General features: G+C 37.6%; 1 pseudogene; it reads right to left on the reverse strand.

Annotated features, from left to right (window-relative positions):
- Nucleotides 1-22,890: 22,890 nt before the first annotated feature.
- On the reverse strand, nt 22,891-24,224 carry LOC149252536 (putative aminotransferase TAT2 pseudogene; annotated as a pseudogene).
- Nucleotides 24,225-24,491: the final 267 nt, after the last annotated feature.

Genomic DNA, 24,491 nt, shown 5'->3' on the forward strand with positions numbered 1-24,491 from the left:
ATTTTCTTGCATGTTATTCAATGAATTAGAAATCTTCAATCCTCAGGATCAGTTGCCATTTGCATATGTAAGAGACATGATGACACCCAAAGTGAGGATTCACATGTTCGAATCAGCCATTTTTAATACAATAACAAATGAATATTGACACTCTTACAAAGTCAATCGAAGCATTTTCAAAGAGCCTCCTTTGGACCTGCAAATTTCTTTGGGTTATGAATCCAGCGCCTGCAAATCGTATCTGGACAGAATGTGGGCTGCATATTCCGTTTGATTGTATTAATTCATTTCAAATTTGATTGGATGCTAAGATTATAGCTTGCAAAAGCTATCAATTTTTTAAAGTGTGAAGGGTCATGAAAGAGCAGAATATGGGAGGATCCATAACTGCAAATTTAACCAATACATGATGTTGATGGATGCCATGGGTGTTAATTTTGTGCTATATTGGATTAGATGACTGATTTACTTCTCAATAATTGAAGTCATTTTTACTGCCTCTGCCAACATCAGATGATAGAGACTGTGCACCTATATCTAATATGTGTATTGCATTTAATGGAGTTGATAGGACTGAATTGTTTTCCATTGTAAATTCCAGTGGTGATTCTGGTTATACCGGGAATGAAGGAAAATAGAATGAAACGTTGCCATGAAAACATTTTTAACTCAAACGGAAACAAAGAATTTTTCCAGGTGGCTCTTCATTGTCAACACAATCCTGAACTGAAATTTGGTACAAGTTGTATAGGCTTGCATGTGCACCATCGTGACAGAGTTTTTATTGAAGGAGGTGCAATGTGGGGATAGATGTTGATTTGAGACGGTACAAATATATGAGTCTCTTTTGTGTTGGACTACATGGATGGTGGAACCCTTGCGTAGGTTCTTCAAACCCACAAGAAAATCCCAGAACACTATTTGGCTGAGGTTGCCAGGCAGGTGCTCAAGGGCTTGCATTACCTGCACCAGAACAAAATTGTTCACCATGATATAAAGCCCTCCAATTTACTGATCAATAAGAGAAGTCAAGATTCCCGATTTCGGTGTCAGAACTGTGTTGGCTCACACTTTGCCCCAGTGCAATTCCTTTGTGGGCACTTGTGCTTATATGAGTCCTGAAAGGTTCAATCATGATGGGTATTAATTTACAATTTCTATTGTCTTCTGCAATGCAGTTGCTCGAATACCCTTCAGATTATGAAGCAGAGAAGTATTTTCTTAGGAAAGCTACAGCCATGGCAAATCGGTCTTGCCACTTATATTCTGAGTTTTCAGGTAATTAGAGATCCTCATATTTAACAATTTGAGAGATCTATCAAGAAACATTACCTTATGGCATGCATGTCTGTTAAAGCAATCAGGCTAAAACTATGTTTCGTTGTTGTTGGCAGTGTCAGCTATTGTTCATCAGATTTAGAAAGAAGAGTTATTTGGTAAATCTCGGCTACAGTACATGAAAGGACCTGAAAACCCCTATTCAGCAGCAGGTCCAGTGACCTTCGGTGGAACTCTGGATGTGAAGGAAAGAAAAAGGTATTTCAATTATTCTGAAGGGACTGATTTGCCTTGTGGTTTTGCCAATTACCGTACCCAAGGGTTCCTTGTGTTTGAAGAAGACAGGAAGGTCATGGAACAGTGCAAGGGGGGTGTGGTAATTTCAACTATATTTGGAGCCTAAGAAAGATTAAAAAACCCAAGTATGTTAGGAAAATCAAAATAGAACATTTGTTTCTTCGTGTTTATGGACAATGCAACTCTCACACTTCTTGCCAGATACCAGATCAAGCCCAATGAGTCTCATAGAATTGGAATTTGGCACATTGTTTTGGTCAGGGAGTTGCCATACAAGGAATCTGTAATGAATGGCCTCATTCCCAAGTATCTTTCCCACAGGCTTTTCCCAAACTGTGTTTAAAACATTTGGATGGATGCCAAGCTACAGCTTGTTCTTGATCCTTTGTTAATTTTGGAAAATCTCCTTGTAACTCACAATGTTGATATTGTTGTCTCAAAGCATCCTTACAATACTCATAACATGGAGGAAGCCGTTTTTATAGTCATATGGAGAAAGTGGAGCAAAGAAGCTGTGAGGTATCAAATGGATAGTTACTGTGCCGACGGCTTGCAACCTTGGAGCTCTGAAAATCTTCCCTCAAGCAGTGGTATGAGAACTCAGCTTTGCTCAATTATGGTGAAGTTTTAGTGTGATAGCATCTGAGATTTGTTTTGAGGTTGGTTCTCTCTGTAACTAATTTTTGATTTTGTGTGTTGTTGTTGGCATTACAGATGTGGCTGACACTGCACTGATATTGAGAAAGCACACCCTTCCAATGAAGCTATTTTTTTGCCTGTTATTCAATGAATTAGAAATCTTTTATCCTTGGGATCAGTTGCCATTTGCATATGTAAGAGACATGATGACCCCAAAGTGAGGATTCACATGTTCAAATCAACCATTTTTAATACAATAACAAATGAATATCAACACTCTTACAAAGTCAATCGAAGCATTTTCAAAGAGCCTCCTTTGGACCTGCAAATTTCTTTGGTTTATGAATCCAGAGCCTGCAAATCGTATTTGGACAGAATGTGGGCTACATATTTTGTTTGATTGTATTCATTCATTTCAAATTTGATTGGCTGCTAATATTACAACTTCCAAAAGCTATCAATTTTTTAAACTGTGAAGGGTCATGAAATAGCAAGAAATAGCAAAATATGGGAGGATCCATACCTGCAAATTTAACCAATCCATGATGTTGATGGATGGCATGAGTGTTAATTTTGTGCTAGATTGGATTAGATGACTGATTTACTTCTCAATAATTGAAATCATTTTTACTGCTTCTGCCAACATGAGATGATAGAGACTGTGCACCTATATCTAATATGTGTATTGCATTTAATGGCGTTGATAGAGACTGAATTGTTTTTCCATGTGAATTCAAATGGTGATTCTGGTTATACCGGAAATGAAGGAAAATACAATGAAACGTGCTCTTCTGGACAGCTGGTATCCAAATTGGGTGTACACCATGAAAACAGTTTAACAAGACCAAAGAATTTTTCTAGGTTGCTCTTTGTTGTCAACACAATCTTAAACTGAAATTTGGTACAAGTTGTATAGGCTTGCATGTGCACCATCCTGACAGGGCTTTTATTAAAGGAGGTGCGACGTGGGGACAAATGTCCCCAGATGTTGATTGTTACATTTCTGCATCTTTTTTAGATTTGCCTATCCCTATGTCGCCATTGCTCTTCAATTTATGCACATTTCTGCATCTTATTTAGATTTGCATATTCCTATGTCACTATTGCTCCTCAATTTATGCACATTTCTGCATCTTATTTAGATTTTCCTATTCCTATGTCGCCATTTCTCCTCAATTTATGCCTTACAGTGTTTCCTTTGCAACATTTGGTACAAATGCTAGTTATGTTTATTTTTGAAAAGCCTATATAAAAATGATGAAATATTTGAGAAAACACTTTTATATTATGAGGTTTACATCAATTTTAATTTATAAAACCATTTATAGTCGTTTTCCTTTTGAGAAGTGAATAATTTTTAGGCGAAACAGCTTCTTGCTATGGCTAGGTGCTCTTTTACAATGTTAATCGAGCCAAAGTTCGTTAATCCAGAGAAGTGCATCTACCTGAAGCTAAAATAAAAGGGGACTACCCTTAATAATGCATATTTCTAAAATTTTCAATCAGTGGGTGAGTTTATAAGATAATTTCTAATGGATTTTTGTTGCAAAAAAATTCCAACCACCTCCCTCACACATCAAGTTAGATGGGTAACTACGAAGCTTTTTAAATGAAAATGTAATGTGTTTCTTTTTATTGAGATATACTTATTGTTAAAGTCTTGATATTTTTATGAGGAGAATTTTCAGTGAAAATCACATCAAAATACATTTTTCCACACATCATTTTAAACTAATAAATTTGATTCCTCATCAAGATGATTAATATATGCCATAAACTGTGATGATTATTCGACCATTGGGCATTAGTCTCTCTAATCCCCAGAGTGGAGCAAGTAAGCACCTTGTTCGCTGGATTTTCTATTAGAATTCATGTCTTTATAATATCATGACAACCTAGGAGGATTGTAATGGATTTTTATAATACATGATACCATGTATGACAAGTTTGATAGCTCTTTATATAAAATCATTGTTTCTTCTCCGATTGTCTTACTAAATTAAAAAGGTGTTCATGTACTATTTTGGCCGGATTAGAAAGGGGGCATATTTTCATAATAAGTCACCTAAAGTCATAATAAAGTAATGGTCTACTTGCAATCTATTTTGAAATTTTTTCGTTTTCGTTCTTTTATGTGATTAGAGGTTTTGTTTGGGTTTTATATTGAATATTAAATTTCCGTTTTTTAAATTTTCTGAAACATAATATAAATAAAATAGATTTTAATTATAGTGGTTTTGTATTTAACAAGTTTTATTAGTTGTGCAGGGTAAGGATTGTAATTTTTACATGTCTCAACTCCCAAGGAGGGCTACAGTTTTGGATGATCTATAATATTATTAAAAATACACACTTAACCTTTTTTACATTTCTAAGCAATGGCAACTAATGTAGCATCTATGTAGTACCAAGGTGGTTAATACGATAGATCAACAGAAGAGAGTACACATTACTCATATGAAGTTTGGTTGAGGCGATATTTATTCTATTGGGAATATCTCAATGTGAATACCATCAAGATTCAAGCTCCTAGAGGCTACATCCAAAAAATATTGACTACCAAAATATTGTTTGATGCTTCAAATTAGATCAAAAATTTTTACAATCTCAAATAAGTAAGTCATGGACCTCAAATAATTGTTATTTTTCCTTTATTAACTTTTATTTCATGGAATTTTCACCAGGGCTGTTACATAACCCTCCCCTTTGGGGAAAACCATCCTTGGTGTTCAACCACACCTATACCTCAGCAAAATTGCTAAAAAGAAAACATACTACCCATGGAGATTTATAACTTAGCTTGATGCAATATTGACAATGATCACACTATTGAAAAGAAAACCAACATGAAAACATAACATAATAATAACATGACACCCATAATGCTTATTCAAGCTTTATAACTTAGCTCATGGCGATATTCACATCCATATACATATGTACATATACCTAAACATCACACCAAAACATATGCCAAATATATACCAAACATCATACCAAAACTGCTTTGCCTCAACCTGCAAACAATGAAGGATACATAGCTCACATCTGATCTGTCATCTCCCATGTAGCTTCTTCGGCCGAAAGTGCTTCCACTGCACTTTAACCTGCTCGATTTCTCAGTTTCGGAGCATGAACACCTGCCTTTGCAATATAAATTGAGATTCTAGCTAGAATTCTCCATTTGGCTCCATCTGCAATACAAACCATTCAATCACATGATCAACATATTTACCATACTTCTTAAGCAATGACACATGGAAAACATCATGGACTTTTACCGTCAGAGGTAGTGCAAGTCGATAGGCTACAGGTCTGATCCTCTCAATAATCCTAGAAATTTCACAAACTCGAGGTGCCAGCTTGGTACACGATCCAATTCGAAAGCAGCTCTTATTCGGTTTTATGTGCAAGTACACCTGTTTCGCAACCTGGAACTCCTTGAACAAACTATTATGATCTGCATAGCTCTTCTGCCTATCTTGTGCTACTTTCAAGTTCTTCCTGATTACCTGCATTTCCCACTCCATGTCTGCTAACATGTCAAGTCTAATCAACACCTTGTTAACTAGATTACTCCAACTAATGGAAGTATTACAACTCCACCCATGCAATGCCTCAAACAGACTCATCTTCAAATATTCATGATACCCATTGTTGTAAACGAACTCAATAGTGGAAGATACTCTTCCCACTTTCGTTGCTAATGCATCACATACTTCCTCAACATGTCCTCCAATATCCTGTTGTTCCTATTAGTTTTTCCATCTGTTTGTGGATGATAGTTTGTACTAAAGGCCAACTTTATGCCCAAACCTACAAATAAATCCTTCCAAAACTTAGAAGTGAAATTCGCATCCATGTTTGACACAATCTTCTTCGCAAGTCCAAGCAATCTAAACACATCTATGATGAACACCTATGCCACATCACTAGTTGAATATGTAATCTTCACTGGAATGAAGTCTGCAACCTTTGTCAACATGTCTACCACAACCATGATGGAATCATGTTGTCTCACTCTCATCAGAAATCTTGTGATAAAGTCCATGGGAATGACCTCCCATTTCCATTCTGGAATCGTGATCAGCTGTAACATTCCGCTTGGATGCTTAGACTCTACCCTCACCTGCTGACAATCTAATCATCTAGCCATAAACTCTACTATGTCTCTCTTAAAATTCGGCCAACGATAGAATTTCTTCACTATTGTCAGCGTCTTTTGATAGCCTGGGTGAGCTGAATATCATTTTGCATGAAACTCCCTCAAGATCACCTTATTAAGCTCATTATTATCTGGAAAGTATTTCTACCGTGAGATGATAGTTCACATCCCATGCACATGCACCTATGCCACTACTTGCAGTTGTACCTATACCACTACATGTACCTATACCTGTATCATTACCTGTAGTTGTAACTTTACCTATCCCACTACTTGTACCTACTGCAACTTGTGCACAATATCCATATACCTATCATCTTGCACAAGGACTCCAACAAATCCTCTCTTGCAAGCATCTATACACACTGCAAATTCTTTGGCTAGATCTGCAATCTTTAATATTGGAGCACGTGTCAATAATTGCTTAAGATGCTCAAAACTGACCTCATACTCCTCTGTCCATTCAAAATTCTTACCTTTCCTATGAAATTATGTAATAGGATAAGAAAGATGTGAGAAGTTCCTGATGAAACTCCTGCAATAACCTGCTAACCCCATGAAATATCTCACCTCATTGACAATTCCTGGGAGCTGGCCACTCCATGATAGATCTTACCTTTTCTGGATCCACTATTACACCCTCCCTAGAGACAACATGTCACAAAAAATGTACCTCAGTCTGAAAGAAACTACACTTGCTGAGTTTAGCATACAATTGATCTTCTCTCAACAACTTCAACACTACTGCCAAGTGCTCAACATTCTCTTCCTCATTTTTAGAATAATTTATATGTCATCATTGAACACAATAAAAAAATTATTCAAATAGGGATGCAACAAACTATTCATCAAGCACATCAAGCTAGCTAGAGCATTAATCAAACCAAATGGAACTACAACAAACTCATAATATCCATACCTAGTCTGGAAAGTTATCTTGTTGATGTCCTCCTATTTAATGTGTAATTGATGATATTCGGATCTCGAGTCAATCTTCGAGAAAACTGCTTCTCCCTTCGGCTAATCAAACAAGGCATCAATCCTCGACAATGGATACATGTTTTTCATGGTCACTTTGTTCAACTTCCTGTAGTCAATGCATAATCTGAGAGTACCATCCTTCTTCACAAACAATATTGGTGCACCCCATGGAAATACACTTGGCCTAATGTATACATTTTCAAGAATCTCTTAGAGCTACAGATTTAACTCTACCAAATCAGGTGTGCTCATCGTGTAAGGTGCTTTTGATGCTAGAGCTACCCATGGAACCGCCTCAATAGAAAATTCTACTTTCTTGTGATGTGGAAAGTGAAATATATGCATGAAATACATCTTGAAAATCCTGTAGATCTGGGTACCTACTCAAATCACATGCATCCTCAACTTTGTTACCTTTTTCACCAGAGATATGTATTCCAAATGACACACACCCTTTCCTACAACTATGCTTGGCCTGCATAAATATCACCATCCTAACTGATGTGGCTTTCTTCTTTCTCCAGAAGACTCTCAGTTCCCCATTGTCATCCAAGCACTTAATGGATTTGTCATAACAATTCACCTTGGTCATGTGAAGGTATATAAAATCCATACCCAAAAGCATGCTATACGATCCCAATCGAAGTACATTCAAATGTGTTGTTGTAGGCATACCATTTAACTCAAATGCATAACCTTTTACCCAATGTTGAACTCTCTTTTTTGTACCTGTAGCCAACTACACTAACCAAGATTATGCATGCACTTTTTTATTCAAAACACACTTATCCACCAAGTCAAGACAAACATAACTATAATTAGATCCAAGGTCAGTCATAATATGAATAAATTTATCATAAAGCTTACCATCCATCTCAATGATAGATGCCTGATGGTCTCCCTGTCTATTGTCCAGCGCTGCATAGATACAAGTATTTATCTGTCCAACATCCCCAATAGTCTGTGCCTCCTGTGCACTATATATTTAAGGCCTACCACCCTCATTCTGTGGGAAAACTCTCTTAAGGTTTTCCTTACTGCATGTCGAACACTCCAACTGTCCAGTACCATCACCTTTATGTTATTGTTAGGATCCATGTCCCTGTATAGCTACATTGAACTTCTTTTGTGGTGCCACATTTTATTTCTCTTCTACATTTTGAGGACATGTTCTTTTCAACTGCCATTTACCCTTATATTTATCCTTATCCTTCCCTTTCCATCCTTGTTGAGATTCATTCTTAAATTTCAACTGCTCATAGCAATGATTCAATTTCCCAATAACTTTCTCAAGTGACTAAGGCTAATCATACTCAATCTGATCTCTAAATGCTAATGGAAATCCACTGACAAATTTTTGAACTTTAGCCTTATCATATTTAAGATATGGTACATATCTCAATAGATCCAGGAACTTAGTCATGTAGTCTTCATCTGTCACTGATCATATATTTAGCTCATAGAATTCTTTGGCCTTACTGTCGCAATACCTTTCTCACAAGTAATTCTTCCTAAAAAGCCTCTTGAACTCATGTCAGCGGAGGTCCTCCATAATGATGTCTATGTTATGAAACCAGCTCAAGAAAAGATAGAAAAGATAGATCAACGCCTTAGAATTCAGCCTCTTCGAGGGGGCAACCTCCTTTACATTACATAAATGAACAATTCTTGGATGATTCAAATGACAAAACCTCCTTTCTATATATAGGAGTCTAAGGAGTCACAATATAATCCAGCCGACCTAACAATAATAATATAAAGCCACAAAAATAACAATAGAGGGATTCTATGGGGCACAGTAATAACAATATGGGGGCAATAGGGGCACAACAATATTAATAAGGGGTATAACTACAATAGTAATGGGGTAATCACTAGTATTATAGGGACCCAACATGCCCCTCCTTCAAAAAAGTGTTGTCCTAAACGCTTGAGTAGTTCTGGATACTTCTGCATAAATTCTCATCCTCCCATGTGGAATCTTCAGCGGATAAGTTCTTCCACTTGATAAGATACTCTGAAATTGATCGATTTCGTAGCTGTCGAGTTCTTGTTTCTGTGACTGCTTCCGGTTCCAATATAATTTTTCCTTCCTCATCAAGTTCTGGCAATATTGTTTGAACTGGGAGCTTGTCGCCTATAACCTTCTTTAAACATGAAACATGGAAAACTGGGTGCAATCGAGAAGCTGCAGGAAGCTCCAATTTGTATGCCATAGTACCAATCTTTTGCAACACCTTGTACGGACCATAATACTTTGGTGATAATTTATTATCCTTCTTAGCTTGCTTGAGGGACATTTGCTTATATGGGTGTAGCCGCAGGAATACCCAATCACCTACATCAAAACTTCTTTCACTGCGATGTTGATATGCCTGTTGTTTTATTCTATTATGTGCCAACACGAGGTTATCCTTTAAGAGTTGGAGGACTTGTTGTTGATGTTCGATGTGATGTTCCACTGCCTGAACCTTAGAATTTTCTCTTAAATATGATGTGATGGATGGTGGTTGATACCCATAAAGTGCCATAAATGGGGTCATTTTTGTTGCTGTATGGAAGGAAGTGTTATACCACCATTCAGCCAGAGGCAACCATTTGACCCATTGTGTCTGTTTATCAGATACAAAGCAACGAAGATATCCTTCCAAACATTTGTTTACTATCTCAGTTTTCCCATCAGATTGAGGATGATAAGATGAGCTATGAGCTAACTGAGTACCAAGACAAGAAAATAATTCTGTCCAAAAATTTCCAGTGAAAATTGGATCTCTGTCACTTACAATAATCTTTGGGTTTCCATGTAGCTTTTGAATTGTTTCCATAAATGCAGTAGAAACTGTACTGGCTTTAAATGGATGTGATAATGCACAAAAGTGTGCATACTTGGTAAGTCTGTCAACTACCACCATGATGACACTCTTTCCCTCAGACTTGGGTAAACCTGTGATAAAATCCATTGAAACCTCCTCCCAACGTTGGCTTGGAATGGATAAAGGTTGTAATAGACCCGGTGTCTTAATTGTTTCAACTTTATTTTTTTGGCAAACCAAACATTCCGCCACAAACTTTTGAATATCTGATTTAAGGCCATCCCAAAAAAATTTCTTCTTAACCCTGTGGTAAGTTTTTAAAAATCCTGAGTGCCCTCCTAAGGGAGAAGTGTGCAATTCCATAAGAATCTTTTGTTTTAGCTGGGAATTCTTACAGAGGTATAAGCGATCTTTGTACCATAACGAATCATTTTGCCAGCTAAATGTATCAGACGTACTGGAATCTTGTTGTAACTTTCGAATAAGTGCCCACACTTCTTCGTCATTCTTCCATTCCTCCCTTGCTTCGTTTATCCAATCTGGTTGGATAATAGAAATGGCGCACAACAATGCTTCCACATCCTCATCCTTTCTTGAGAGTGCATCTGCCACCACATTTTGCTTCCCTTTTTTGTAGATGATTTCAAAGTCATAACCCAACATCTTTGTGACCCACTTTTGTTGCTCTTCAGAGGATAATCTTTGTTCTAAAAAGTATTTAAGGCTATCATGATCCGTTTTTACCTTGAAGTGTCTTCCCATTAGGTAGGGTCGCCATTTCTTAAGTGCATGGAGTATTGCCAACATTTCCTTCTCATAAATAGCTTTGCTTAAAAACTTTCCCTTGATTGGACGACTTTCAAAAGCAATGGGTCTTTCATCTTGCATTAGAACAACACCAATTCCATTTCCTGAAGCATCACATTCCACAATAAAGGTTTTTGTGAAGTCTGGTGTAGCTAAGACCGGTGCTTGGCACATTGCCTCTTTAAGATGTTCAAAGGCCTTTGTTGCTTTCGGAGTCCATGAAAATGAATCTTTCTTCAATAATGTTGTTAGAGGTGCTGCTATTCTCCCATAATTCTTAACAAACTTGCGATAATACCCTGTCAACCCAAGAAATCCTCGCAGATGCTTTATGGATGTGGGGATTTTCCATTCCTTAATGGCTTTAATTTTGCTAGGGTCTACCTTAACTCCTTCATGAGATACAATATGACCCAGATATTCCACCTCCTGGACTCCAAAGAAACATTTGGATCTTTTTGCATATAATTGTTTCTCCTCCAATAGTTGTAGCACCCTGTCAACATGTTCAACATGATCCTTCCAAGACTTGCTGTAGATTAGTATATCATCAAAAAATACTAACACAAATTTTCTAAGGAATGGTTTGAAAATTGAATTCATCAAACCTTGAAATGTTGAAGGTGCATTGGTAAGGCCAAAAGGCATGACCAAAAATTCATAATGACCCTCATGAGTTCTAAATGCTGTTTTCGGAATGTCTTCAGTCTTCATTCTGATTTGATGATATCCTGAACGAAGATCCAACTTGGTGAAGTAAATTGATCCATGCAATTCATCCAGTAATTCATCAATGACAGGAATGGGGAACTTATCTTTAATAGTGAGCTTGTTGAGCTCCCTATAATCCGGACACATGCACCATGATCCATCCTTCTTGTGCACCAATACTACTGGAGCAGAGAAAGAACTTTGACTTGGTTGAATTATACCAGCCTCTAGCATTTCTGCAACCATACGTTCAATTTCACTCTTTTGGACATAGGGATATCTGTACGGCCTGATGTTTGGAGGAACACTTCCTGGAATCAGATGAATAGCATGATCATGATCACGCATAGGTGGGAGACCTTTGGGAGTCTCAAATACCTTGGAATGATTGTCCAGGACTTTTTGGAGATCTGGAGAAATAGATGATTCCGATGTGGAAACATCTAGCGAACATAATTGTGCAATTACACCTCTTTGCTCCTTTTTTAGAAGCTTTGTCATACCATTAGAGCTGATTATCTTTCCTGGTTTCCCTGCAATACCCCTTAATTCAACTTCCTTTCCTTCCGTAGAAAATTTGATGAAAAGTTCTTGAAAATTAAAAGCTATTGTACCCAAGGATTGTAGCCATTGGACTCCTAGTACAACATCAGCACCTCCCATTGGAATGGAAAGCATTGGGCTAGTCAATACATATTCTCCCATGGATAGCTTGATATTATGGCACTTTCCAGAGCAATTTATTGTTCCTCCATTTGCAATCATCACTTGACACTCTGGTGCTGGATATAGGAAGCAATTCAATTCTTTTGCTACCTTACAATGAATAAAATTGTGGGTGCTTCCTGAATCAATCAACACTATTACCTTTTTCTTCTTGATTTGTCCTTCTATCTTGATGGTTTGAGGAGTGGTAATTCCCGCCAATGCATTACAAGATATGGTCAGATTTATTTGTTCTTCATCTAGGCTTTGTTCCTGGAGTATATCCTCTTCTTTTGACCTTTCTTGCTCCTTTTCTTCTTCCTCTTCACAATCTATGTAGAATAATTTCTTCTCAGCACACTTATGACCTTTAGTGTATTTTCTATCACAACTGTAACAAAGCCCTTTTTCTCTTTTTTCTTCCAATTGTTGTGGTTTCAACCTTATAGGTTGTGGAAGACTAGGGGCAACAACACTTCCGTCTTTATAGTTGTGAGTGGTATGCTTCCTGGTTGCCATAATTTTGCTTTCCATTTTTCTTGCTAACCTGAATGCCTTCTCTAATGAATCAGGTTCCTAAAGGCGAACATCATGTTGGATATTATCCTTTAAAGACCCTATGAACACATCAATCCTATGCTCCTCTGGAATATCTTTTACCCTTATGTTCAATTTTTGGAACTCCTCAATGTGCTCCATTATTGAACCCTTTTGTTTGAGACTTATCAATTGGCTAAAAAAAGTGTTGCTTTTTGTATCCTCATAATGTGCTATCAATTCTTCCGTAAAAATTGCCCAAGTGATAAATTGTTTACGAGAGCAAAGCCATTGATACCATACAAACTGATTTGGTTCCAAATATAAAGTTGCCATACGTACCTTTTGTGTGTTTTGCACATTATTGAGATCGAAGAATTGCTCCATCTGTAATATCCATGTGGCGGGATCCTTGCCATCAAACTTCCTCATATCGATTTTTGGAATATGGTGGGTCTTTGATCCAACATTAGAGTCTATGGAATCATGATTAACATTTCTTTTGTTCACATCATGAGTTTCCTTTACAACCTTTTCACCATTAGTAAGTATTTCTTGTAGAAAATGTGTCAAATCTGTCTTCAAATCTGCCATGTCTATCTTCAAATCTGCCTTCAAATCTGCCATGTCTCTCTTCAAATCTGTCTTTGAATCATCCATCTTAGCTTCCATGCCCTTTATCTTAGATTCCACGCCATTTATCTTAGCTTCTGTTAGCTTTTGTGAGCGTGACATTTGTTGCACTTGTTCTTGTAATTTTGATATATCATGTAGCATTTCTTCCTCTTCTTCATGATTCATGCTAGAGCTTTCAGGTTCCTTACTAGGTGTTTGCATTTTATTTCCTCGGGGCATTAGTTACCGATAATAATGCTTTACTATGCCCTTTGAATTCCTTCAAACCAAGCTTACGCAAAAATTTAAAAAAAAACTACACACCTTTTTTCACTTTGTAGAAGCCTGATATTGAATCTGATGTATCTCTGTAATTTCAGATCCTCCAGTTCTAAAATTGTGACCTGTAGTAGCCTTCTGTGTCCTCTTTCCAATGCCACAAGTCTGACCCAAATTGGATTCTCCAAGGAAGAGTTATGCGAAATCTCCCACAGTGACTTGATTATATACTAGTTCAGTAGAGCGAACTTGTACGATGTGCCACGAGTCACTGTTTTTACCTTTGGATGTGAAAAATGTATATAAGAAACTAAAGTCCGTCCTCTTTCTATACCTTCTTATGAAATTTCAATCCGATCCCCAGAGAGAAAGTTATGATGATTTTCTCCAGGTCACCTATTTGGAATGTAATTCAGGAGTCTGCAAAAAGACCAACTTCCTCAGATCATATCTCTGCAAATATAGTGCGAAAAGCTCTGAAATTTGGACCCAAGGTTCAGCGCGATTTCTTCTCAAATGGGTTTTTTTTGCAACTTCTGAAACGTCGTAGAAAAAACGTTATAGCGAAAATGCCACGATGACCTGTTTGGAGCAGTGAAACCCTAGAATCCAAAGCTCTGATACCAAATGTTATGAAACCAGCTCAAGAAAAGATAGAAAAGATAGATCAACGCCTTAGAATTCAGCCTCTTCGAGGGGGCAACCTCCTTTACATTACATAAATGAACAATTCTTGCATGATTCAAATGAAAAAACCTCCTTTCTATATATAGGAGTCTAAGGAGTCACAATATAATCCAGCCGACCTAACAATAATAATATAAAGCCACAAAAATAACAATAGAGGGATTCTATGGGGCACAGTAATAACAATATGGGGGCAATAGGGGCACAACAATATTAATAAGGGGTATAAATACAATAGTAATGGGGTAATCACTAGTATTATAGGGACCCAACAGTCTATGACCCGATTCACATCTTCCCACCAGATATCTGCTTTACCTTTCAGACTAAAGATAATAGATCTGGTGTTCATGTTTTTTGTACACTCATGCAACTCAAAGAACATGTTCATCCCAAGTATCCAAGCCTATGCATCCTCTGGTTTCTTCAAGCATCCATCAAAAGTAGCTGCCTTTTCTTTTTTAAACTCAGCTGGAAAGTATCCCCTATCACTCCTCCTATAAGGGTGATAATGACAATGATCATGATGCTATGAGAACCAGAACTAGAGTAGTAGTTGTGTCCATCACCTCTCCTATCCAGAGTATTCAATAGCCTTCTATCTCTCACTGTGTCATCTCTATATGACGTGTGACCACCATGAGAACTACTATTGTATGCTCCAGTAGCTCTATCCTCCTGCCCATGGTTGATCCTAAGTGGCCCTTGTCACTGCAATTCTGACAAACACTGAAGGAGTATTGCATTAATCTCTTCTCGTTTCTCTTGTGCCTGCAAGATTTTGTCATTGTCCACCTTACAACTCCTTATTTGTTCCTTCAAGCTTCTCAATGTGTTTTCTAAGTCAGAAGAGTGCCCAATACCACGATTCTCATCTGATACATATGTAAAATATTTGTAGAATACCACCTTGCTAGTTATATTTAATATTGTTCCTGCAAGGTATATCCTGTCAGCTAAACAAAATCACAATAAACCAACGTACCTTAGCATAATTCGAGGAGGATACCTAATGTGAAAGATTAACCAATCATAATAACACATGTATAACATAATCATAATGACATATGTACATATAATACATAAGCATATAGACATATATCATTCTAGGTAGAGTCCAATCATCAATGCATGACCATATCAACTACACATACCATGGCCTCATGCATGACAAAAACAACCATAGCTATGTACACTCAAAATATGCAAGCATAAATAACATGTAATGAATCATACACTCATGATGACACACTCCACAACAACAACATCCTCTTTCACATGGTGACATCACTACAACCATGACTGACACCATGCATATGCAACAAGCATATATACCACAAATATGATTAATACATAGGAAACCGACATAAATGCATGACCAACACATGTCACCCATCCATTTCAAGGGGTGAACCATGCATTGATACCACTCTGTTGTATTAGATATGACATAAGGATAGCACAACCCCCTATGATACCACTCTGAAACACCCTCATCCCACATCTACCCAAGTAACCAGCCAACCAGGGTAAATATGTGACGAGAGGCCACTATGATGGGATTAAACCTCCTAGGTGACCTTTAGGAAGTGGAATCAATAGAAGCACACCATACATACCTTCCACATCAACAAAGAACCACATGCAATACCATGTGTTCCAAATCTAGCAAGGAAAATACACATGCAAATTGATACTTGTAAAGAATCATGTTGTAGTTGCTTGATCCTGTTCTTCCTTTCTTTCTCCTTCCTTCCTCTTGCCTAATTGTTCCTTTCTTGATCCAATGCCAAAGTGCTCCAATAAAACTCTAAGTGTCCAAGAGTAAGAGAGAGAGGGAGAGAATAATGAGAGAGATCCAAACTAAATTGATAAAAGGTATCAACTGATCCTGAGAAACGTTTTCATCAATTAAACCTCTATTTTCTTCATTTTCCATTATTTTCCTTCATTTTCCTCCTCACATAAAATATGTGGCCTTTCAACTTCCTTTTCTCCTAATTTCCATTATTTTCGTAAATAAATGTAAAAAAATGCCATTTTCATTTACAAATCCTTTTCCATTGCCTTTTCCAATTTACTTAGCCATAATAAACCAAATGAACACCCACACTAAAATGTTTTCACCCAACATTTAGCTTGGAATAAGTTTCCTATCAACCATGGTTATTATTTTGCATTTATTAACTTTTATTACATGGAATTTTCACTAGGATGTTACAGAACCCTCCCCCTTGGGAGACACCATCCTCGATATTCAACAATACGTATAACTCATCAAAATCACTGAAAATAAAGTATTGGCAATGGATCTTTATAACTTAGCTCGATGCAGTATTTACAATGATCACCTCATTGAAAAGAAAACTAACATGACAATATAACATAATAACATGGCACCCATACCGCTTATTGGAGCTTTATAACTTAGGTCATAGTAGTATTTACATCCATATACATATGTACATATACCTAAACATCACACCAAAACATATGCAAAATATATACCAAACATCATACCAAAATTGCTTTGCCTCAATCGACAAACAATGAAGGATACATAGCATGCATCTAATCCATCATCTCCCATGTAGCTTCATCGAGCCGAAAGTGCTTCCACTACACTTTAACCTACTCGATTTCTCGGTCTCATAGCATGAACACCTTTCTCTGCAATATAAACTAAGGTTCCAGTTGGCATTCTCCATTTGTCTCCACCTGCAATATAGACGAGTCAATCACATGATCAACATATTTAACATACTTATTATGAAATGACACATGAAAAACATCATGGAATTTGACTATCGGAGGTAGTGAAAGTCAATAGGATACTAGTTCGATCCTCTCAATAATCTTGAAAGGTCCACAAAATTGGGGTGCCAACTTGGCACATGATCTAATCCACAAGGAGATCTTCTTTGGCTTGATGCGCAAGTACACCTATTCCCCAACTTAGAACTCCTTGAAAAAATAATTTTGATCTACATAGCTTTTCTGCCTATCCTATGCTGCTTTCAAATTCTTCTTGATTACGTTCATTTCCCACTCCATGTCTACCAACATGTCCACTCCAATCAACACCCTGTTAACTAGATCACTCCAACTGATGGGGGTATTGCAACTCCGCTCATACAATGCCTCAAACAGACTCATCTTTAAAGATTCCTAATACCCATTCTTATAAGTGAACCCTACAAGTGGAAGGCACTCTTCCCATTTTCGTTGTGATGCATCATGTACATCCTCAACATGTCCTCCAATATCTTGTTGACCCTCTCAATCTATCCATCTATCTTGCAGATGATAGGTTGTACTGAAGGCCAACTCTTTGCCAAAACCTACAAATAACTCCTTCCAAAACATGGAAGTGAACTTTGCATCCCTGTTTGACAAAATTGCCTTTGGAACTCCATGTAATTTTACCACATCTCTAATGAACACTTGTGCCACATCACTAGCTAAATATGCAGTCTTCACTAGAATGAAGTGCACAACCTTTGTCAACCTGTCCACAATAACCATGATGGAATCGTTCTATCTCACTGTCCTCAGAAATCCTATGATAAAGTCCATGGAAATGACCTCTCATTTCCATTCTAGAATTGATCCGTTGTAGCATTCCACTTGGATGCTTACACTTTTCCCTCACCTACTGACAATCCAAGCATCTAGCTACAAACTCTGTTATGTGTTTCTTCAAATTCGGCCAATAATAGAATTTATTCATTGATTTCTACATCTTTTGATATTTCAGGTGACCTGAATATGGTTTCACATGAAACTCCCTCAAGATCAACTTCTTGAGATCACTACTATCTGGCACATATATCCTATCCCTAAATCTAACCAATCCAGCTGCAGTGAGATGATAGTCTAGATCCTGTGAACCTGCACCTATACCTATATGACTACCCGTACCTATACCTATACCACTATCTGTTCCTGCCGCAACCTGTGAACAATCTCCATATACTTTTCATCCTGCATAAGTAATCCCCCAAGTCCTCTCCTTCAAGCATTTATACATACTACATTTTTTTTTCCATATCTACGATATTTAATGTAAGAGCATGTGTCAATAATTGCTGGAGCAGATCAAAATTGGCCTCACACTCCTCTATCCATTCAAACTTCTTACCTTTTCTCTATAATGAGATAATAGGATAATAAATATGTGAGAAGTTCCCGATGAACCTCCTGTAATAACCTGCTAACTCCATGACAAATCTCACCCCATCCAAATTCCTGGGAGCTTCCAACTCCATGATAGCTCTTACCTTTTACGGATCCACTATTATGCCCTCCATGGAGACAACATGTCCCAAGTAATGTACCTCAGTGTGAAAGAAACTGCACTTGCTAAGATTAGAATACAACTGATGCTCTCTCAACAACCTCTACACTGTTGCCAAATGCTCAACATGCTCTTCCTCATTTTTTGAATATACCAATATGTCATCAATCAACACAATAACAAACTTGTCGAAATAGGGATACAACACACTATTCCTCAAACACATAAAGATAGCTAGAGAATTAATCCAACCAAATGGAACTACAACAAACTCATAATGCCCATACTTGGTCTAGAAAGTTGTCTTGTAAATTTCCTCCTCTTTAATGCATACTTGATGATATCCAAATATCAGATGAATATTCAAGAACACTATTTCTCCCTTCATATGATTAGGTAAGTCATCAATCCTTGGCAATGGATACCTAATTTTTATGGTCACTTTGTTCAAGTGCCTATAGTCAATGGATAATCTACGAGTACCATCCTTCTCCTTCACAAACAATACCAGTGTGCCCCATGGCGATACACTTAGCCTAATGTATCCCTTTTTAAGCATATTTTTCATCTTCAACTTAAACTCTACCAACTCAGGTGTTCTCATCCTGTAAGGTTTTTTTGACGTTGGAGATGCCCTTGGCACTAACTCAATAGGAACATTTACTTCCTTGTGACGTGGAAACTCTAAAATATCTGCAGGAAATATATCCTGAAATTGCTGTAGAATTGGGTACCCTCTCAATACACCTGCATCCTCAACTTCGTTACCTTTGTCACTAGAGATATGTACTTCAAATAACACACACCCTTTCCACCGACTTCTCTTGGCCTGCATAGATGTCACAACCCTAACTTATGTGGCTTTCTTCTTTCCCCGTAAGACTCTTGGTTCCCCATTGGCATCCAAGTGCTCAAAGGCTTTGTCGTAACGATCAATCTTAGTCCTATGAAGGTATAGACAATCCATACAAAAAATCATGCTATATGATCCCAATGACAATACATTCAAATGTGCTACTCTAGGCATACCATTTAGCTCAAATGCACAAGCTCTTACCAAATGGTGAACTCTCTTCTTTGTAACTGTAGCCAACTGCACTAACCAAGATTTTTCATGCACTTATTTATTAAATCCACACTTATCCACCATGTCAAGACTAACATAACTATAATTAGTTCCAAAGTCAATCAAAATACAAATAACTTGATCATAAAGCTTACCATCCATCTCAATGATAGATGCCTGATGGTATCCCTATATGTTGTTCAACGCTGCATAGATACAAGTAATTCTTTGTCCAACATCCTCAATGCTCTATGCCTCCTATGCACTATATATCTAAGACCTACCACCCTGATTCTATGGAAAATCTCTCTTAAGGTGTTCCTTACCACATGTCCAACACTCCAACCATCTAGTACCATCGCCTCTATGTTGCTGTTGTGATCCATGTCCTTACCTAGCTACATTGAACTTCTTTCATGGTGCCACATTTTATTTCTCTTTTGCATTCTAAGGCCTTGTTCTTTTTGGTTGCCATTTACCCTTACCTTTATCCTTATCCTTCCCTTTCCATCCTTGTTGAGATTCATTCTTATGCTTTGACTACTCAGAGTAATGCTTCAATTTCCCAATATCTTCGTCAATTGACTGAGGCTCATCATACTCAATATGATCTTTAAATTCTAATGGAAAACCACTGAAAAATCACTGAAATTTAACCTTATCATCTTGAAGATATGGTACATACCTCAATAGCTCCAAGAACTTAGTCGTGTACTCTTCATCTATCATTGATCCCATCTTTAGCTCATAGAATTCTTTGGCCTTACCACAGTAGTACCTTTTTGACAAGTACTTCTTCCTGAAAATACTCTTGAACTCATGCCAACTCAATTCATCCGTCCTGATGTCTCTAACCTGCTTAACATATTCTCACCATATATCTTCTTTACCTTTAAGACTGAATATAACAATTTTGGCATTTATGTTTTCTGTGTACTCATGCAAATCAAAAAACTTTCTCATCCCAAGTATCCAAGCCTCTGCATATTTTGGTTTCTTGAAGTCTCCATCAAAAAGAGGTGTCTTTTTTTCTTAAACTCATTTGGAAATTATTCCCTATCACTCCTCTCATAAGGGTGATAATGATGAAGATCATGATGCCTATCAGAACCAAAACTAGAGTAGTATATGTGTTCATCACCTCTCTTATTGAGAGTATCCAATAGTCTTCCATCTCTCACTATGTCATCTATATCCAACATGTGACCAGCATGAGACCTACTATCATATGCCACATTAGTTCTGTTATCTCAAAATCAGACCCTGGAAGGCTGCAGACCAGGAATACTTCAAGTAACTGTTTTAGACCAATATTTTAGCTAAGGCTTAGCCTACTTAGCCTGAGAGGGCTCTCTCAAAGGGTTTAAGATTTGTGATTGTGATTGAGATGGCTAACTCTTTTATGAAACAAATAGTAATGAGGCTGGTAAAATCTAAATTACCAAGCATCCATTGGGCTCATGGAGTCATATGTCATTTAGCATTAACAGTGAATTGGCTTTGCAATGAAATCAAGGCATTCAGACTTCAATATACATAAAGGGCAGCAGACATGAAAGGGACAGTATATGAGTACATGAAGGAAATTAGAACACAACATGTGATTTCTAAGTAATCAAGTACTCATCAAACTGTAAACAACATGAAAGACAACAAGAGGAATTCATACATTGAAGTCACTATGATTCTTGAGCAGAAAAAAACCATTACTGTATTACCAAAGGACAGAGTCTTTACATAAGCTTCACAACAGGCATTTTTACATAAACTTCCAACCCTTTGTGCATTTTTATTTCTCCTATTTATAGAGTTCTTCTATTTGACTGAGATTCCTCCTTAAACATTAGGGCAACTCGAGAACTAATTCTAATGACACCTGTTTAGCTTTGAACTGCTTATTAAATGTAACAAACTTCAACTAGACCTTCTAGATATCTAAATCAAGTAGGACTCTAATTCCATAACAGCCTTGGTCTACAATCATGTTTGTTCTTTGACATCTAGTTCCCTTCTAATTTTGGCTGTGATGGATCTTCAAGGCTTCATGTTGGTCTTCAATGTCACATGTTTTCCAATGCCCTGAAACATAGGAAACTACCCCTGTATACTGGTCATTAGTTTGCCTCAAAATGTCCGAATCCAATGAAGTATATCTTTTATCTTTTAATTACCCAAAATGGAGCATATTACCACGTCCTTAATGTGCTGTCCACCGTTTTCATGCGTGAAAGAAAAAATTCTTGCAAACTGTTTGACATATCCTAAACTGTGGTAAATGTGCTCACTTTATGACAAAAAAAAATCTAAAGTTGGATTCGAACACATGTTTCCTCCACCTATCTTGATCTTGTTGAAAGCTGATGGCTTCAGATGATCCCTTGTAGATATTCCCTTTTCAAAATTCCCGCTTGTATTTCAAAACCGGTTGACTGATATTAAATTGTTTAGCTTCAGCAGTTTCGTAGCGCGCTACGAAACTGCTGAGCATTAGTCCTCATCTTCAGCAGTTTCGTAGCGCGCTACGAAACTGCTGTGTTATTCCAAAAGACACGGTTTCAACCAAAATTTTGCCATTTTGAGCCTTTTGCTATCTTGAAATGTCTCTTTTCATGTGCCTTGAAGCTTTTCAAACTGAATATATATATGGACCCCATTCTTCAAGGTATGTATGCAATATGCAACCTTGGCATTTGTGAAAGAATCTTCAAGTAACAAGGAAGAAGAGATGTATGCCAATCATTGGCAATGAAGACAACATCCTCCTCATAAGGTCCACTAAAGTGTTCACTGTTTTGCTCTGATTTAAAGATTGTTCAGCTGTTGCCACATCTACACAAGGTAGAATGCGGTCAAAGGCAGTATCTTCTATTGAAGGTGCTTCAATGTGAACATTTTTCCCATTCTTTCCATATGCCTCCACATAACACCAATCAGGAATATCTGTTGTGCCAACCATTAATGAGAGATTACACACAGGATTCCGGACAACTGCAGCAACAAACCTATCTGGTGCCTAGTCAATTAAATGGGTTGCAATAATGCCTTTAGTTATATGAGATTTCCTCAGAATACCATTTGGATCACATGTCACAAACCAACCAATCTACCAACCAGGAACCATCCATTTCTTCGATATGCTCCCAAGAGTAATTACTGGTACAGTTGATGCAAAGAATCCCATTGGAATGAATGGCTTCTTACCAAAGACAATATGAGCATATACTTCATCTGAGATTATTAACAAACCTAACCTTTTAGCTGTCTCTGCAACCTTAGCCAAATGATCATGGGTAAAAGTAGTGCCGCATGGGTTGCTTGGATTGATAATAACCATTGCCACTGTGTTGTTGTCTGCAATTGTATGAAGTTGATCTAGATTGATTTCCCAACCCCTTTCTGGAACTAAATCATAATGCCTTGCTTCAATGCCTTTATATGCCATTAATGCTTTATATGCTGGAAATCCTGGTCTTGGGAGGAGAATATTTGCACCTTCACGAGGCAAAACTGAGAGAACCAAATCAATTGCTTGTGAACAGCCACAAGTCAGGTAAACATCATCCTCAGATAGCTTAAAGGGCAACCCATGAGAAAGATAATCTGCAACCACAACATCGTTATCTCCTGATACATGCCTCCAGAAATCGAATAGCCATGTATTAAAGAATGAAATGTATATGTATTAGGGTGATATCCCAAGGCTGTCATCTTCTTGTAAGCTTTCTGGGCATCATTCATTAGGTGTGCCTTGCAGAAGAGGTGGATGACTGAATTCCAATCATGTGTCCCAACAGTGACTTGTTGGTTGTCATTAATTTCATTTAACAAACGGGCCACCAAAATCGGTTTACTTTCCTTTGCAACTTCATTGATCTGTGATTGATAGCTATTACTAAAGGAAGAGACCTTTGCCTCTCTCATCTCCTTGAAAAGGTCCAGAGCACCATACAGATCCTTATTTGCAAAACGTGACTCAATAAGAGCATCATAACAGCTCCCATCAAGCTGAAGCCCTGCTTTCCTGACCTCCTTGAGAAGTGCAGAGACCTCCATCGGTCGCTGGGCTTTACAATAAGCTTTCAAGAGAGAAGAGTAAACCCCAATACCAACTGGAATCTCGGTTGCATTCATCTCATCAATAATATCATGTGCCGGTTCTCCATGACTGCTGACTTCGACCAGGGACTGTGCTTGTAACTTCTCAGCCTTGAAAGGCATCAGAGAACAAATGTGCTCCTTTCCGTCTTCCATTGATGTAGCATAGCCTTGTGAGCCCTTAGAAATGGTGGCCAGCACCGACTTGGCTGCAACTAGTGAGTTCCGAGCTGCTTTCGCGCGTTTTAGCATATCTAATATAAGCTTTCTTTAGTTTTTTCAATTCTTCTCTCCTGCCATTGCTCTCATAAATTTGGGCCATTAGAGCAATTGAAGTAGCATCAGCCTTCACCCCCACTCTAGTCATCAGCTCAATAACTGACACCAACCCTTTAAAAAAAATTGATGTTCAGGATTTAAAATATTTTTTCTTGAGTGATAACAAGTTCTATCCTCGTACCCATGGCTGATCCAAAGTGGCCCCTGTCGTTACAATTCTAACAAACACTAAAGGAGTAT

This window comes from Pinus tabuliformis, chromosome 7 (assembly GCF_031772625.1).
Source record: "Pinus tabuliformis cultivar Carrire ecotype Pingquan chromosome 7, CPIR1, whole genome shotgun sequence".
Taxonomy (NCBI): Eukaryota; Viridiplantae; Streptophyta; class Pinopsida; order Pinales; family Pinaceae; genus Pinus; species Pinus tabuliformis.